A 14,819-nucleotide genomic window follows, 5' to 3' on the forward strand; every position below is an offset into this window, starting at 1 on the left:
AACACGATGTCTCATGCTTAGCAACCTTCATAGACTCCGCTCTCAAAACCGCCTGTCCCGGTACGAAGCCACTGTCTCTCAGCCCCACCAACGGGGACACCCCAGTGAGGTCAACACATGCATGCTTACCCCCTGTCCAGCCAAACACAAGAACATCCGCATGACGCAGGGTAGATCTTCCCTCACGCGGATCATTCAAAAAGTTAACAGGTGCCTCTTTATTGACTGAGATCCCGGCACGTCTAAGCACATCCCATAACACATCTCTAACCCAGTCACGACGATACCTGAATCCCGACAATTCCTTACAGTGGAGGGTATGCTCACCGAATTTATCCAAACAAGCTTTTTTACAAATGGGGTATAATTCATCTGGAGAGAAAAGGGGAATAATAAGCCGGTATTTAAGGACGCTCAGTATTCAACCGCCAACATCCGTTGCCAAGAACACTGCAGTCAAAATAATCCCGGGCATGAGCCCCTTTAGACCTCTGCAATTCCTTTTACATTAACATTACATTCTTCTCAACTCAATTAATTCACACCTCCACTCCAACCTCCACTATCTTTCACTGGGACATTTTCACAAACACTTGGCAGACACCCACCCAACACACAGAACAGAAATGAAGTACGTCTTGATCACCGGCGGTGTGGTTAGCGGTCTCGGTAAAGGCGTCACCGCCAGTAGCATTGGCGTCGTCCTCAAGGCCTGTGGCCTACGTGTCACCTGTATCAAAATCGGTTTGTTTGTTTTACATAACCCTTCGTTAGTGTTAGTACTATTATCATCAATTAGGTCCCTAACTTTGCTGTTGTTTGATCCCTTTAATTTTAGAGACAACAAACAAATTGATATCATGTTTCATGTAATACTTGCAGTCATGCATGTTGCAATTCGTAATTGATCTGTTATGAATTTAGATGCTTACAAGTGGAAATTGAATATCAATTTGTAATTATTATTATTATTATTATTATTATTATTATTATTAAGGGGGTTTATTTATGTGGTTGCAGATCCATACTTGAACACTGATGCTGGTACTATGTCTCCATTTGAACATGGAGAGGTTTTTGTTCTTGATGATGGTGGAAAGGTTATTTTTACTTGTCTTTAAACATAATATTAAATTACTATATTTTACATTAATAAATGATTCATATATCTTTACAATCTTGATAGGTTGATCTAGATCTCGGCAACTATGAACGGTTCTTAGATGTCAGACTTACTAGAGATAACAACATCACAGCCGGAAAGATCTATCAGGTGCCAAATATAATGTTTCATGGTTGATATAATTATATAAATGTATAATTGTGTTTGTCTAGCAAAGATAGTGATTAACTGATTTTTTTGCTCATATTTAGTCGGTTCTTGAGAAGGAACGAAAAGGGGATTATCGTGGAAAAACCGTGCAGGTGGTTCCACACATAACTGATGCAATTAAGGACTGGATCGAGTCGGTTTCTGTTATTCCTGTTGATGGCGAAGCGGGCCCGGCTGATGTGTGTGTGATAGAATTAGGAGGGACAGTTGGTATTTCATTATGAAACTTACTTCTAAGTTCTGTATTGTTTTAAAGTTTGATGAATGGTAATATCGTTATAACATTTGTAATCCTCTTTAGGTGACATTGAGTCTATGCCCTTCATAGAGGCTTTGCGACAGTTATTTTTTTCAAAAGGTATGTTCATTATTGTTATTATGATTGTTGTATGTATTGTGCTTATGTTTGTTTTTTGTTATTTTTTACAGGACCAGATAATTTCTGTCTTATTCATGTTAGTCTTGTACCTGTGCTTGGTGTTGTTGGTGAACAGGTAATAATACCGCGCTTCCATGTTGGATTTAGCTTAATTTTGATTAGGGGCGTGCATGAAACCAAAATAATCGAATCATAATCTTAATAACCAACGCAACCGAACCGAAAAACACAATTAAATTTTTTTAGATCCAAACCGAACGAAGAGAAAAAAAAACTGATTTTAAGTATATTATAAGAAATTAATAAATTGTGTAGCCCAAAAGTTTTAGGCCCCAGCATGTAAAATCCAGTTAATAAAATAAATTAGGCCCAAAGTTTCAAGGCCAGATTCATTATTTTGGGTTCTTTTCCGCCCAAGATATTCAAGCGCAAATGGTAAAACTGAAATCAAATCGAACCCACTTTGAAAATTAGAAACCAAACAGTTTCTAAAAAGCCAAAAAATAAATTTTTGGGTTTTGGTTTGGTTTGAGCTCAAAAGTCAAAACCGACACAGACGAACCCATGCACATCCCTGGTTTTGTTGTTTGAGGAAATGGGAAAATGTTATATTCATACGCTTAAACCCTTTGATGCTTGTTATTTCAGAAAACAAAACCTACACAACACAGTGTTTGGGAACTGCGAGCGTTAGGCCTAACACCTCACTTTTTAGCATGTCGGTCTGCCCAGTTATGTTGTTCTTTTGGCTCATTTATCTCATGGTTATTATAAATAATTAAGTATTAAATAACTGTCATGGTTACCTTGCAGCCATTGTTGGAAAACACAAAGCAGAAACTCTCACAATTTTGCCATGTGCCTGTAAGTTTATCTTGGATTCACCATTTTGTGATCTTATGTTGTTTTTTATGTTTCTTTGTTTTTTGATTTATTTTGTAAACAGGTTGCTAACATTCTCAATATTCATGATGTTCCAAACATATGGCACGTTCCTCTTGTACTCCGGGTACGTAAACTATAACAATTTATTTAATCTTTCATGTTATTTCTGAAATTTTATTGATTTTGTTTCAGAACCAAAATGCTCATGAGGCGATCCTGAAACAGCTAGCACTAGACCGGTGAGCTTTTATATTTACATTATATTCACCGATTAGGGATCGGAATATGTTATTATTTTGCATAGGTTGTAAACGAACCGAAAGTTTGTAAATGAACAAGGAATTTTGTAAGATTAATTAATGGAACGAACACGGACTGAGGTCGTGTTCGTTCATTTGTGTTTGTGAATGTTCGGTAATGTGTTCGTTCATTAACATTGGTTTATGTTCGTTCGTTAACGTTCATTAATGCCCATTCGTGTTCTTTTGTTTGTGTTTGGTCATTAAAGGGTTCTTATATTTTATATTTTTTAATTTTAGTTTGTTATGTCAAGTACTTAACTTTATATTAATTTTGGGTGATTATGTCTGAGTTTAGACCTGCAATGCTATATGGAACAGATTGTTGGGCCATCAAGAAGGCACAAGTGCGGAAGATGGATGTAGCAGAAATGAGAATGCTACGTTGGATGTGTGGGCACACAAGGCTAGACAGAATAAGAAACGTTGTGCTTCGCGAGAGATTAGGGGTGGCGAACATAGCAGACAAGATAAGAGAGTGGAGATTGAGATGGTTTGGACATGTAAAGAGAAGACAGACGACGAATCCTGTTAGATCCGTAGAAAACATTACTATAGAGGGGAGGAGGGGTAGAGGACGACCGAAATTGACTTGGGATGAGAGGATTAGGCATGATTTGATAGACCTAAACCTCTCCGAGGACATGGTTGAGGATAGGAATTCGTGGAGAAGTAGAATTAAAGTTAAGGATTTTTAGAGAGAATTGAATACTTAGGGCTTAGACTTAACTTATTTAGGTCACATACCATAATGGTATTTCCCTTACATATTTTATTATTATTATTATTATTAGCTTTTATATTGCGGTTAAACTGTGACCTTTTTATTAATATTATTATAATTAGTAGTAGTTTTTTATATAACTGTTAAACTTTGATTTCCTTTTTTTGCTTCATACACATGTTCTTAGAGCCGAGGGTCTCTCTGGAAGCCACCTCTTTATTCCTTTGGATAGAGGTACGGTGTGCCTACATCCCACCCTCCCCAGACCCTACCTATAGCTCTGCTGTCGGTGGGATTTTACTGGGTATGATTGATTGATTGATGTCTGAGTTTAAGTATTTTGATTGTCAATTTTCAAATTAATATGTTTGTTTTCATTTATGTCGTTTGTGTTCATTTATGGAAATTAACGAATGTAGACAAACGGACACGGACAAAATCATCTCTTAAATGAACGAACACGAACAAGTTCTGTTTGGTTATATGTGTCCGATAAATGCTTAGCGAACGAACATGAGCAAGGTCTCATTCAGTTTGGTTCGTTTACAGCCCTGTCATTGAATCTTGGTAGAATACATTTTCATTAAAAAGATTAAATTTTGATCATTTACGGGCTGCGGGAAATCTGATGATATTGTGTTTCAGTGTAGCCAAACCTCCAAATTTACTAGAGTGGACTACAAGGGCTGAAACGTTTGACAACCTAACCGATCATGTACGATTTTTTTCATCCTAAACATTTTCTACCCTTTATATAGTTTCATTTAGTGACTGAAGTAAGATTACTGTATGCAGGTCAAGATTGCAATGGTTGGGAAATATGTTGGCCTAACAGACTCTTATTTGTCTGTTGTTAAGGTATAGTTACTTGATTGGCGTGTTTTTACTCCATGCGCGGTTTTAAAATAAGAATATTATGATGAAATCTTAAATGCTAATTGAGCTTAGGATGTGTCTTTATTTGGTTTGGTTTTCTTTAAAATTCTCACAGCGATGTGTAATCAGGGCCGTAAACGGGCCGACCCGAGCCAGGCTGGGCTTGGGCTTGGGCTGGGCCCGGATCATTTATCTTAACAAGTTGAAATGTTGAGCTTGAGTTCGGCTTGTAAAAAGCTCGAGCCAGCTCATTTATTTTTCTAAAAAAATTATTTTATTTTCGCAGACATATCTATACCCCTAATACATAAGTAGCTAGTTACGCCACATGGCATAATTCCGTGAGTCCGAGAGTCTTAATTTAAAAAAAAAGAGCGATAGTACTCAATCATATCTTATCTCAAAATATCTTTTTATAATTCCTAAATCTTCATTACAAACTATTTAATATTTTATGATTTATATGCATTTAAATTTGGGTTATGATTCGTATATTTTACATTATTTCCTTTAATTTAAACAAACCATCGAGCTAAATGAGCCAACGAGCTGAGCTTACCTCAGCTCGGGCTCGGCTCGTTTACAAACAAGCCGACTTTGAGCTAGCCGAGCTGTGAGGTTTTTGAGCTGTGTAATTCATATTTGGTGGCTTGGTGCCAATGCTGAATTTGAGATTTACTATTCCTTATTATTTATATAAGTAGCATACAAGGTTTATGCCTGAGTACATGGTATCACTATTGGCGATTATTCCCATCCTAAAAAACATCTTTTATTTTGGTCTGTTAAATTAACACGACACTTTCATTGCTACAACTAACATATATGAAAATTATGCTTTTGAAATGCAGTCCCTTCTTCATGCCTGCACTGCATTGTCGTTAAAACCCTCAATTGAATGGATTGCAGCCTCTGATCTTGAAGATGAAAGTGCCCAATTGGTATAGAGCTTTTATCATTTTAATTCATATTAATCCAAGTATTAACATCTTAACTAATTATTCTTTTGCAGACACCCGAAGCTCATATAAAGGCCTGGGAGACTAAGGGTAACGTGATATATTTGAGTTTATTTGTTGTGGTATGCATATTATGATGTTTCAAAGTAAGTTACTAGTTTTGTGAAACTAAATATTATTATGTTCAGAATTCAGCATGTGTTTTGGTTCCTGGTGGATTTGGAGATCGTGGTGTGAAGGGAATGATACTAGCTGCCAAGTATGCCTGAGAGAATAAAGTTCCTTATCTTGGCATTTGTTTAGGCATGCAGATATCTGTTATTGAGATGGCTAGATCTGTAAGTTGTTTCTTTACATGTATATTACTCTTAATAATGATATATATTATTAATTTAACCAATTTATCTAGATCTTGGGCTGGAAAGGGGCAAATAGTACCGAATTTGATGAGCATGCACCCAATCCTGTTGTAATATTCATGCCTGAGGTATTTAATTATTTATGTTTTCTTATATTTACACAAGCTTTTGTTTTGAGATGTAAATAGGGTATTATCAATCTTCTGTTCTTACGCATTTACTTTCAGGGTTCAAGAACACACATGGGAAACACAATGAGACTTGGCTCTCGAAGAACCTTATTGCAGACACCGGATTGCATCACTGCAAAACTGTATAATTTTATATCTTAAGTTTCTAACTACTTAAATTCATAAACACCGCTTTTGGCTCTATAAGTGTTCTAAGTTAATAATATATTGGGAATCTTATGTTTGGTTATTGTGTTCATTTTTTTTTGTTAGGTATCACAATCCAGAGTATGTGGATGAGCGACATCGACATCGTTATGAGGTTAGTTATTAGAATTAACTACACGATGGTCCTTACCTGTGTACACTGATGGTCCTTATTGTGTACTAGCTGGTAACACTGATGGTCTCTGGAAAGGTTGTCTGTTAACTTTCTAGTTATTGACCAAAATACCCTTTTTTTACTTAAGGGTATTTTTTTCAATATCAAAAACTTTATTGACATTCACTCAGACCATCCGTGTTAATTGCTAGTGAACAATAAGGACTATCAGTGTATTTTTATCAAAGGTAGGGACTTAACCTGCAATATAGGTTAACCACAAGGACCATCCATGTAATTAACTCTTCTTATTATAAAGAAATATGGTATTGTGGTTGATTGCTTATTTATATTACAGTCACATGTTTATTGAGTATTACATTGTCATGAAGGTGAATCCTGAGGTTGTTGGAGATTTAGAAAAAAACTGGCTTAAGATTCGTGGGGAGGGATGAAAGTGGTCAACGAATGGAGGTTTGTTTTATGATAAGACACTTAATAAAATTGTAATTCTCAATAAATAATATTATTGTTATTGAAATATGTTAATTTTATCTTCTTGTGTTATTCAGATTTTAGAACTTCCAAGTCATCCATTCTATGTAGGGGTACAGTTCCATCCCGAGTACAAATCGAGGCCTGGAAAGCCTTCAGCTTTGTTTTTAGGTGAAGCAATTATTTCTGTTTTCACTTGAGTTTTTTGTATTTCTTTGTTATATCTCTTTTTAAGTCTCGTGTTTTTGTGTTTAATATAAATCTATGAAGCATTGTGGTTTAACTGAAGGTATATTTGAGTGCAGGTCTTATATTAGCAGCAACAGGGAAGTTGGAAGCATATGTGAAAACACATCAGAATGGATCTGCTTAGTTTTACCAAACTCTTTTAATGTCAGGTACTAATTTTGACACCAGTAACAATTGTTAATTTCTTACACGACAAGAACCTAAACTGACACCATGCATATAAAACGTGTTTTGCTGATATCAGGCTTTTTGTGGATTAGGGGGGAATCTTTAAATTTAGGTGCGGGAACCTGCATGGATACAGTCAGTATGGACACATGGAACCGTACGACAATGTGTGAAGTTGATCAACAAAAACTTTTGATTTTGTAGTTTGTGAACTTTAGCTATTTGTGTTTAAAGAATTGTTTTAGATCGATGTGTGCTTTTTGAAACATTTTAAGTTTCTAAATTTTATTGACTTTGAATTGGAGATTAACGGCCATGGGTTGACGGTAAGGCTACATTGCATGCCTAAGGCTCTTTCATAGTATACATGATTGGTACCGTTAATGATCTTCAAGTGTATTATCCGCTAAATTATTGGTACCTTACATCATGAGATTCAACTATAGGTATCATCCACTTATGCTCTCAGTCTATTCAGGTGTTCTTTGATGGTAACTTGTTATCTTGGTCAATCTATGCATCAAGCTGTTATCTCACTTCAGTGTTGAGAATGAGTATCTTGGAACTGCTAATGCTATTATCGAGACATGTTGGATATGGAATCTACTTTAACCTCATTGTTCTTAATTATGTGTCCCCATTGTCTCTTGTGACAGTGGCATATATGCATGCACTAACCTGATACTATTGAGATTGACATTTTGTTCGGGTAAAAAGTAACAATGGGTGAGTTTCACGCCCTTCGTGTTCCATTAAGCTCTCTCAATGTGTTAATCGACTTCTTGACTAAGGCCATATCGTCATCTTTGTTTGATGAATAATGCACCTGTTTGAATATTCGTCTAATCGTCTTACTTCTAAAACAGTACTGCATTAGATGTACTTTATGGTTAAGCCCGTTAGAGTTTTGTATCAAAGTTAAGTTTATCTCTCTCTCTCTATATGTATTGTTTTATCATGAAGAAATACATATTCATTTCATTTCGTAACTAGAACAAGCTCAATGTAACATTATATGTGATGTCTCAAGTCTTTTATTAAATCTCGGTTGAAGCTTACGGTATTTACATTAATCCCGAACGCCCCTTGTGAAAAAAGTATTTTCGAAAAATAAAAGAATTCAAGTAAGATACAACAAACTGCCAAAATTGTGAAGCCTAAAAAGTTACAATGCCATTAGTCACTTCTTCTTGTGTTAATTTGCCTTTGAAGCTTAAGCTGCTCATAGAAGTTAGCTATAAACTCTTCAGCCTTCACATCAATTTCCATCTCTTGTTCTTCACAAATTTCATCATCATCATCATCATCATCATCATATCCCTCACCATAACCAATCAAGAAACTCTTTCTTGCTTCACAACACGAGTACCGATCACTTACCTCATCATCAAACTCAAACATATCCGAACAATCAACATGCGGGTTAATGCACGGGATGTGAGGCAAGCGAAACCTCATCGAATTGGGGCGGTGCATCCGAACATGGATTATAGGAGTTGCATCAAACGATAGCTGCCGGTCACCATATTTCAAATTTACATGTTTCTCAAAGTTCTCAACAAAATATCGTATATATATATATATACGATAAAACTTGAAAATACTATAATACCCTTTTCTTTATTAAAAAATAGAAAATGAAGAAACTAATCTAATTGGTTATAAAGGGTTCTCAAAGTTCTCAACAAAATTATGAGTTCTTAAATGATATTAACCATATATATATATATAATGTTGCATTTTTTTTGAATATTTATATTAATATTATGAATTATATATTTTGTTGGTTCATGTCATGTTTTATTTTGTAATATTTGATAACAAACTTTTAGGCTCATTTACGTTGTTTTGGCTATGGTTAACCGACTAATTATAACATTCAAATCGATTAACCAAAATTGTTATAACAGATAAGCTATTCTTATGGTTCTTCATTAACTGACATATTGGTTATACTTATGGATTTGTCTGAAAAACGCCCCAAACCAATCAATACAAACCCCTAATTTAGTATATTAAATTGTTTTGTTAACTTATGTATATGCTAGATTTGTTTGTCATGTAATCATTAGAAATACTACTTTAAAGACAGCCAGTTATACATAAGTTAACAAAATAATTTAATATACTAAACTAGGGGTGTGCATGGTAATTTAGTATACCAACTTTAATAATGGTGATGAATTTTAATTATCACTCTCTAAAACAACCATGTATTCATGTAAGTATGTCTGTACGTACGACACAAATGGTAAAAGTGTTATATAGCACAAGTATTATATAAAACAAGCTAGCGCAACTATGATATATTTTGTGTAAGTTACTAGTCAAGCTATCTTGAGCTCGATCGACTTGATTTAATATGTTTACAAGATGATCTCAAATTCTCAATAAATAATTAACAAAGTTTGTTTCACTCAGTTATACATACATGTCAAGACATCTATTATTAAGGTTTTGTGCACCCAATGTAGATGCCTTTGTGAATTCACTCGACCCCTATGGAATTATAGGTATGAATGAATGCTAGGTAGCTACTCATGTCTCTTCATATTAAATACAAGTCGTAATAAACCGGTAGAATAGGTTGATGATGTTGATGTAAACCGATAACTGAGTAAGACATAAAAGTTGGCATCTTGATACCAATCAACATCCACACTTGACTTCTAACGTCTATCCATAATACATCACATCCATTTTCACACACATTTAATGCTTATCATGCATATGCTCTCCAAAGTGCAATAGTAAAAAACTTAACTATTTACTTACCGTACATAACAAAAAATTACTTTATGATCAAAAGGCTTGCATTGACACGTGGAGAACCTGTTATCGGAAAACTCATAGCAACGTCTCAAATCGTCAATGCTCTGCTAACCAAATGGAACCCCGAGACCTCTCTTAAACATGAATTGGGTGAGTGCACCACCGACGAAGAACTAGTGTTTTATTCATGTTTAAGATCCTTAATAATACAATTAATACAATATAACTAATGTTACATAAGTATGATCACCAAGTTACTTCAAACAGGTTTTGGGGGCAGCTGGCTCGACTGCGAGTGCCCCCGGCCTGACCGACAACGATTTATATATCTGAATTATCATCTTCTCATCATATTCCTTCATGGGTCTCATCCCAAACTGACATATCTCTGCCCCGGCGCCATATCCGCGTATTGCACCACCTCTTACCACCGAAGAACTAGCCAACTTCATCATCATCCTCACATAAGCACTATGAACACTATCAACTAGCTTCTTAGGGTTCCACCTCAGCTTAATCTTCAACCTACGTGGCATCCTTATCCATGACCACCTCCCACGCTTTGATCTTGATTCATTGGTGGCCGTGGCCAGGCGGCGGTAGCCTCGCCTTTGCCGGTATCTTTTAACTCCGGTGTACATTTTTGTGCTCTCTTCAGGATACCAATGGAATTTAAGAAGAAGTTTGGTGAAGATAATGGATATAATTAGTACTTGTTTAATACTTAAATGTTTTTTGAATGGTAATGTGACTTTTTGTGTAATGTATCTTTCACTCACCTAATTTTATGCTATTGGTTAATAGTTTAGGGTTTCATGTCACTTGCTCCGGCCAACTTTTGACATTTTTCAAAACACAAGACTTGGTCTTAATTTTGTTAAAATAAATACAATGTGGGGAATGTGGTAGGAAAATTTTGTCATTTGCTTATATTTTCGTTTACTAACCTTTGACAAATAAAAAAAACCATAACACATTACAATTTATCATTGGTGACAATTTTAGTTCCTTGAAATTTGAGTTCATTTGTGAGATTTAATTTCTTTTGATAAGTATATTTTTATGAACCAAAGGAGTTTAACAATTGAAGAAACACTAACCGGACCCCGGACAGATTACTGGTAACCTGGGGGTTGGATAGCTGTTTCCCACGAGGGGTTAGACCCTTGGAAGATGGTTCTTCTGATAACCTGCAAAACAGACACCGTGAGCTCGTCACTGAGAAGGGGGGGGGTTCCTCCTTGTGACCACCCTCCGGCGTGAGAATCAGACTAGATTGCTCTTTAAATATAAAAGTATATTAAGAGATTGCTAGAGCAGATATCAGGTATAATATGATGATAATGTAGTAAGATGATCATACAAGGTAAGATGAGATGGTCATACCATTTGTGGTATTTATAGCCGAAGGTAGGTTTCCAAAGAGGTATGGCCGGCTGCAACAGTGTTCCTGTTCCACCAACAGTAGCCTACGCACGTGCCCTGCTGGTAGTTGGTGGGTAGGTAGCGGCTGATAGTGACCAGGCCTGCTGTATACTATTCCTGTTCCACCAACTGACGGCTACGCACGTGGTATGGCAGTAGTTGGTGAGTAGGCAGCGGCTAATAGTGATACAGTACAGGAGCATGCTGCTCGCCATACTGTATCAGTGAGCTGTCGTATCTCTGATCAGATCTTTCGCCCATACCTCGTCAGGTACAGTAAAAGATCCTTCAGTATACGGACTGGCTTATTAGGGCGGGAGTATTCCCCCTCCCGCCTCTGTGCGGGATTGCTCCCGGCTTGGCTCATTCCTTCAGGTGACACTGAATGATCAAGAGCTAAGTGCCTTGTGCGTGTAGCCATGCTGCGCGGGTGGCCTTCCCTAATGGCTTGTATCCGAGGCTGCGGGGACAGGCGGAGTCCTTCACCATTGGGAGGCATTTCCTGCGGGACCAGCTTGCGTACTGCGTGTAAGGACGTCACGTCTCTGAGCATGGTTGGTCCTGCGGATCCAGTTGGTCTCTGCGCAGACGTCCCTGTTTAAGGTGTCTTGCGGGTCCAACTGGGCTCTGCTGGGACCTACCTCTTCAAGTCCCCCCAGTCCAATGTTCTTCTCATGAGTGTTTAATAAAGTGAGGTGAACTTTTGGACTTGAGCAAAGAGTTTTGAAAAGGGTTTTGTAAGGTTTTCCATGGGGATTCTTTCCGCGGAAGTCCTTGTCACTTGCAGAAATGCCCGAGTTTCCTGCTTGGTCTTTGGGTATGATGCGGGTAGGTCTGTAACCTCCTCGCAAGTCAGGAGCATTGAGTCCCAGTTGTATGTATTTTCCATGAGGTTTTGGTAGTTTTGAACATAGTGATCAATTATGTTAAGACCACCAATTCCATCCTGGAGCTTCAAACAACGTAGTTCTCGACGTTCCCGCTATGCGGGGATGTTATTTCCGTTTCCGCAAGCATTGCCCAGAAGATCCTTCTTGGTTTCAATTCCCAGCGGAGCGCTAGGTATGTGAAGGGTTTTGCCTTAACACTGTACCTGCGCTCGTCTTACGGTTACTTTACTTCCAAGGTATTCCTGGCGTCAATTCCCTGCGGGTGCTAGGTATGTGAAGGGTTTTGCCTTTACACTGTACCCGCACCCGTCTTATAGTTACTTGGTTGCCGAGGTACTTGGCTTCAATTCCCTGCGGGTGCTAGGTATGTGAAGGGTTTTGCCTTAACACTGTACCCGCATCCGTCTTACGGTTACTTGTTCACCAAGGTTTTCTTGGCTTCAATTCCCTGCGGGTGCTAGGTATGTGTAGGGTTTTGCCTTAACACTGTACCCGCAGCCGTCTTACGGTTACTTGTTTGCCAAGGTTTATTTGGCTTCAATTCCCTGCGGGTGCTAGGTATGTGAAGGGTTTTGCCTTAACACTGTACCCGCATCCGTCTTACGGTTACTTGCTTGCCAAGGTTTATTTGGCTTCAATTCCCTGCGGGTGCTAGGTATGTGAAGGGTTTTGCCTTAACACTGTACCCGCATCCGTCTTACGGTTACTTGCTTGCCGAGGGGTAAGGGGTATTTTCCCGCTTACTTTTTAATATTTTCGAATTTTGAATTTTGAAATTCGAAGAGTTGGTGAAAAGATAAGTCCAAACCTCTGAAACGTCGTGCGACGGTTTCTTCTGACTGTGGAAAGGACGTGCAGGAAGTTATGGTGACGTGACAGAACATGGTCATTCCAGTCGCTTTTTCAGGCGCGTGGGCTCGATTTTTCGGGCGCGTGGCCGCGAAATTACTGGCACACGTCCTTTCTACAGTTGTTGCCAGCTTGCTTTTTGCCACGTGTCATAGTTTCATTGCACCGTCGATTTCTCTCTCCTCCGCATTAAATTCACCGCATTAATTGCGATTAGTATATAAAGGGGGAGAGGCCTCTTTGTAATCCACACTTTCACCTCTCTTCTTCTTCTTAGTGATTTCCGGCAAATACTCCCCTTTTTCAGGCAAGCATTTTCCCGAAATCACTCTTCTTTCTGCAAAAATGTCTTCTCATGATGCTGAAGCTGTAGCCGACGATAGGAGTACTGCTGGCGAATGCCAGTGTGCTCTACCTGTCGATCAGTACCAGTACATCGTCAGGAAGTTCATGCTCGAGTCTCTCGAGCCTGAGTTTCCTGAATCCCACCAGACTGTGTACGATGCCCCCAGTGGCAAGATCGGGGTATATGCTGCATTCTTTGTTTATGGGAACCTTAGGTTCCCATTGACAAAGTTTGTGTACCGTGTCCTGGAGAGACACGGGGTGCACCTGACCGAGGTGCATCCGATGGCGATTGCCAAGGTCCGGCACTTCGAGTGGGTGTGTCGGATTCTGGGTATTGAGCCCTACGTGGACCGCCTGATGACCTTCTATACTTGGAGGTGCGTCCAGGGGTGGTACACCCTGACAACCCGTATCAAGGGTTTGAAGATCTGCGTGACCGAGCGCAGTCTCCGATCGTGGAAGCGGGAGTTCTTCTACATCTCTGCCCGCGCCATCCCCATTGCTATGAAGTTCAAGAAGGGTCAAGCGCTTCCGAGCCTTCACGCTTCCAGCTACCAGGAGGCGGAATGGTTCGCGAAGATATCCCGGGTCCAATCTCCGGTTTACCGGTTTGCGGAGTCCGGGATGGTGCTGCTGGGGATGAGCCGGGTATGGAAGGATGCTTCCCGGTTTCCCATCCTTCTTGAATACGGTTTGAACTCTATTCCTTATGGTATGTCTTGTCTTTCTTGCTGATATTAGTTAATTTTCTAACTGTTTCTTTTTCATTCAGAGGGGAATAATTTGGAGTCGCTCCTGTTCCCGCGGGAAGCTGACAGTCCCGTGCGGGTGGGCACTCGTGCTCTGGACGACAATGAGTTGCCCATCCTGGAGCAAACGGCGGATAGGTTTGTGGAGGTCTATCCGCCGGGCCAAGAGATCCTGAGCCACCGACGGCCAGGTAAGGAGATATTCTATCCTGAACCCCTCAATGCTGTACCCGTTGCTGGAAATCCTTACATCCTATCTTCTTCTGAGGAATCCGCAGATGGTCCTCCCCTTGTACGGAAGAAGAAGGCTGCTGCCGGCGTGAAGGGGAAGGAGAAGGCCTCCACAGCTGATCCAGTTGTTCTATCTGACTCGGAGTCAGATAGTGAAGAGGTGGCGGGGGAGCCTGGTGGTGAGAAGACCACTGCTCCGGAGGCTACGATCGTTACCTCTGGAGAACCAACGAAGACGACGGTGACCGGTACCAAGAGGCCGGCTCCATCGGGTTCCTCCCCGCCCGTCCGTACGTTCAGGGTCAAGAAAACCCGTAAGTACAATCATAGTTTGTCT

General features: G+C 39.1%; 1 pseudogene across 1 annotated transcript; it reads left to right on the top strand.

Moving 5' to 3' along the window:
• The first annotated feature begins 522 nt into the window (after nt 1-522).
• LOC143564216 (uncharacterized) lies at nt 523-7,690 on the top strand (annotated as a pseudogene). The gene is made up of 22 exons (XR_013140813.1): nt 523-744; nt 1,021-1,100; nt 1,187-1,273; nt 1,375-1,543; nt 1,635-1,691; nt 1,763-1,827; nt 2,361-2,441; nt 2,523-2,576; nt 2,659-2,721; nt 2,790-2,836; nt 4,266-4,335; nt 4,416-4,478; nt 5,348-5,437; nt 5,509-5,550; nt 5,644-5,793; nt 5,865-5,942; nt 6,042-6,127; nt 6,258-6,306; nt 6,699-6,780; nt 6,879-6,972; nt 7,107-7,199; nt 7,295-7,690. The product of XR_013140813.1 is annotated as an uncharacterized LOC143564216 (transcript).
• The last annotated feature ends 7,129 nt before the right edge of the window (nt 7,691-14,819 follow it).

The sequence above is a fragment of the Bidens hawaiensis genome, unplaced genomic scaffold (genome assembly GCF_021521415.1).
Source record: "Bidens hawaiensis isolate Kalapana, Puna unplaced genomic scaffold, B.hawaiensis_p1.1 tig00021834_1, whole genome shotgun sequence".
Taxonomy (NCBI): Eukaryota; Viridiplantae; Streptophyta; class Magnoliopsida; order Asterales; family Asteraceae; genus Bidens; species Bidens hawaiensis.